The sequence below is a fragment of the Dendropsophus ebraccatus genome, chromosome 7 (genome assembly GCF_027789765.1).
Source record: "Dendropsophus ebraccatus isolate aDenEbr1 chromosome 7, aDenEbr1.pat, whole genome shotgun sequence".
NCBI classification, from domain to species: domain Eukaryota; kingdom Metazoa; phylum Chordata; class Amphibia; order Anura; family Hylidae; genus Dendropsophus; species Dendropsophus ebraccatus.
This window is the reverse complement of record NC_091460.1, coordinates 51741306-51745641: the sequence shown is the minus strand read 5'-3', so window position 1 is coordinate 51745641 and position 4336 is coordinate 51741306. Positions and strand designations below refer to the sequence as shown.

Below are 4336 nucleotides of genomic sequence, written 5' to 3'. Positions count from 1 at the left end.
CCCACCATTTTGATTGGGAGGCAGGATACCTTTTAAGGGTGCGTTCACACGTAGCGACTCGCAGCGGAAATCTCGCTGCGACTTTTGCAGCGAGATCCGCTACGAGTTAATTTCCTAGCAGGTCCTGTGCACACGTACTCACAGCGGTCTGAAAGGCCGCTGAGTGTATGTAATGCAGCCCCCTTAACCGCTGCCACCCGGCTCTCTGTATACATTACCTCTCTCCTGCACGGGTCCAGGCGTCCTGCTCTCCCGCCCAGCCAATCAGTGGCTGCAGCTGGGCGGCAGAGCAGAAAGCCAGGACCAGTGCAGGAGAGAGGTAATGTATACAGAGAGCGGGAGCTGAAGGGGTTAAGGGGGCGGCTGCATTACATACTCGCAGAGGTCTTTTAGACCGCTGAGAGTATGTATGCACAGGACCTGCCAGGAAATTAACTCGCACGTACCAACTCGAGATTTCCGCTGCGAGTTGGTACGTGTGTCAACGTACCCTAAGGGTGTGTTCACACATACAGGATCCGCAGCAGATTTGATGGCGTAGAATTGAAGTGGCAGATTCAAAGCAAATCAAATCTGGGCCATGAAATCTGCAGATCCCTATATGTGTGAACGCACCCTAAAACTCCTGCAGCTCTGCACTCCGTTCTAAAGCAAGCATAGTACAGGTCCGCCAGAAGCTCCATAGGCTACCCTTGGATATATACATACTATGGAGCTTCTGGCGGGCCCGTACTATACTCTTTTTACAACAGAGTGCGGAGCCGCGGTGTTTTCCTGAGTTTCCAGAGGTATCCTGACGCTTGAACGAAATGGTAGGTATATTTTAACCCCCTGAGGGCCAAACAGTAAACCTTCCCCCCCTCCATTTAATACCTTTTTTTTTTTCTTTTTTTCTTATATATTGTTATCCTGAGGGCTAGATGGATTTGGCAGACTATGTCGATGACCAGCATTTTTTAAAGATAAAGTTATCAACAAAGGGTGTGGGAGTGTTTTTATTATCAATTTAAAAAAAAAAATTTCTCTGGTGTATTTTTTTTTTTCTTTTCACTTTACAAGCTTAGTTGTGGATGCTGTCTGGCAGCTTCCACTTCTAAGGGCATGTGCACACTACAAAAGCCGGGCAGATAACCCGCTGCAGATTTTGCCACTCGATTGCATCTCCGCCCGTGCCATACACTCCATTCTATACAAAGGCTGATTCCGCTGTCTGCCCAATGAATGAACAGGTTTTTGCCCAGATTTTGTAGTGTGCACATACCCTAAGGCTATGTTCACACTACGTATGAGACCATCTGTTCCATGACACCGGCCGGGTCACGGAACGGCCGGTCTCTGGCCGGATCATCTTGGCCGGTACTTAACCCTTAGACGACCCAGGGCGTATAGTTATGCCATGGAAGTCTGTCCCCAGACGACCTAGGGCGTAACTGTACGCCCTGGGTGTTATTCCCGCTATGAAGCGCGCTCCGGAGCGGAGCGCGCTTCATAGCAGGTGGGGGCCGGCTGCAGTGGGCAGCCGGGACCTCACCGGCAATGACACGCTGCAGCGATCGCGCTGCCGCGTGTCATTAACCCCTTAAACGCCGCGATCGCGGCGCGACCGCGGCGTTTAAGTGTAAGTGACAGGGGGAGTCCCCTGTCACTTACCGATCGGGACCCCCGCAGTGTGACTGCGGGGGTCCCGATCGGTAAAACGGACTGCTGGAGGTCTCTTACCTGCCTCCATGCGGTCCGATCGGCGATCTGCTACTCTAAGCCTGCACAGGCAGGCTCAATGAGCAGATCGCCGATAACACTGATCAATGCTATGCCTATGGCATAGCATTCATCAGTGTAGAAATCAAAGTAATCTATGTAGAAGTCCCCCAAAGGGACTTCAAATGTGTAAAAAAAAAAAAAGTTAAAAACACTAACACACTACCCCAAAACCCCTCCCCCAATAAAAGTTGAAATCACCCCCCTTTCCCATTATATAAATAAAACATATAAAAATAAATAAATAGATAAACATATAATATACCGTAGCGTGCGTAATTGTCCGATCTATTAAAATATAACAAGTGTCATTGCGAACGGTAAACGGCGTACACGAAAAGAGGGGAAAAAGTGCGCGGATTACCGATTTTATGTTACATTATATATATAAAAAAATTAATAAAAAGTGATCAAAACGTCCGATCTTCACAAATATGGTATTAATAAAAATTAGAGATCATGGCGGAAAAAATGACACCCCATACAGCCCCGTAGGTGAAAAAATAAAACCGTTATAAGCGTCACAATAGTCCCATTTTATTTATAATTAATTGCCAAAAAAAAGGATTTCATTTTAAAAAAAAATGTAACATTAGAGAATCTGTGTAAACCTGCATATGGTTGTGTTCGGACTGACCTATAGAATAATTGTGTCATGTCGCTGTTACCATATAGTGCATAACGTAGACACAGGAACCCCCCAAACGTTACCATATTGCATTCTTTTTTGCGATTTCACCTATTTATATCTTCATAAATAATATATTTGGAATTCCATCATACATGTTATGGTAAAATGAATGACGCCATTACAAAGTACAACTATTCCTGTAACAAATAAGCGCTTACATGGCCTGTAGATAAAAAACTGAAAGTGCTGGAGCTCTTAGAAGGGGAGGAGGGAAAAACGGAAACACTAAGATCAAAATTTGCGCGGTCCACTGGGTCATTTTGGGCCTGGTCCTCAAAGGGTTAATTACCGGGCGGGTGATCTTTCCAGCCGCAGAGCTCTGATGCGGGCGCATTAGCGCGCGCCCGCATCAGAGCTTCCCATAGCCCACAGTGAAGAAAGCAGCCGGAGCCGCTCGCTTCACTGTGTGCACTGACAGGTCTTTCTGCGGCCGGAATTCACTGAATTCTGGCCTCAGAAAACTGACCTGTCAGTTTTTTCCGGCGCCATGCGGGATCCCGGCCGGAGCGTATACAATGTGTGTACGCTCCGGCCAGGATCCCATTGCACATAAGGCTTTGTTACACACCGCAAAACTACGGCCGCAGTTCTGCGCCGAGAACTACGGCCATAGTTTTACGTTGTGTGAACATAGCCTAAGCCTGTAAAATACCAGGTCAATGCCTGGAAAGGACAGAGCAAGCTCTTTTTCCATCTCCCTGTTCTAAAAATCAATTTAATATATGGTCCCCTGATAAGAACAGATACTACACTCGATCTTAGCCAAAAGGCCGAGAAGCGATACACCAGTTTTTTTTTTTTTTTATTGAAATAAGACCACCCCATGCCCCCTCATTGGCCATTTTATAAAAAAAATAAAGAAAAATTCCAGTCATCGAAGTAGTACACCGAATCCAACATAGTCATCAGGATACCAATATCTGAAAAAGAAAAAAAAAAAAAGGAGAGGGGGAAAAAAATCCTATCAATTACCCCTCCCTGCTGCAGACTGTATGGCATCTTCCTTTGCAAGGCTATGTTCACACGGCATAAAAGTACGGCCGTTGTTGCCATTGGCAACATCGGCCATACTTTGCATGGTGTGGAACGCTGCCTATTCTTCTATGGGATCCCGGCCGGAGCATATACACATAGTATACGCTCCGGCCGGGATCCCATACGGTGCCAAAAACAACTGACATGTCAGTTTTCTGCAGCCGCAATTCGGTGAATTGCTGCCGCAGAAAGACCTGTCAGTTCACGCAATGAAGCAAGTGGCAGTACTGCAGTACCAGCAGGGATGATCTTTTCAGAGATCGACCGCTCCGTGACGACCGGTCTCTTACAACGTGTGAACATAGCCCAAAGGAAAACACCAGCCAGAAATAGGGGGGAAGTGCAGAAATAGGGGGGAAGTGCAGAGTCCATCTACAGCAGGGGTAGGGCTGGGCAATACGGACAGATTTTTAAATCTTTATTTTTTTTTTTTTTAAACAAACAGAATGTTTTTTTTCTCCTTGCAGTCTCAAATAAAATTGTAATGGTGTTTGAGTAGTAGCAGCAGAATAGGAGATGAGGGGTGCAGTAGTAGTAGCAGAATAGGAGATGAGGGGTGCAGTAGTAGTAGAAGAATAGGTGATGAGGGGTGCAGTAGTAGCAGTAGCATAGGAGACGAGAGGTGCAGTAGCAGCAGCAGAATAGGAGACGAGGGATGCAGTAGTAGTAGTAGCAGCAGAATAGGAGACGAGGGGTGCAGTAGTAGTAGCAGCAGCAGAATAGGAGACGAGAGGTGCAGTAGTAGTAGCAGCACCAGAATAGGAGACGAGGGGTGCAGTAGTAGTAGCAGCAGCAGAATAGGAGACGAGGGGTGCAGTAGTAGTAGCAGCAGCAGAATAGGAGACGAGAGGT

At 46.8% G+C, this 4336-nt stretch overlaps 1 pseudogene; it reads right to left on the bottom strand.

Moving 5' to 3' along the window:
- Nucleotides 1-3075: 3075 nt before the first annotated feature.
- LOC138797986 (U2 spliceosomal RNA) lies at nt 3076-3231 on the bottom strand (annotated as a pseudogene).
- Between the last annotated feature and the right edge of the window lie 1105 nt (nt 3232-4336).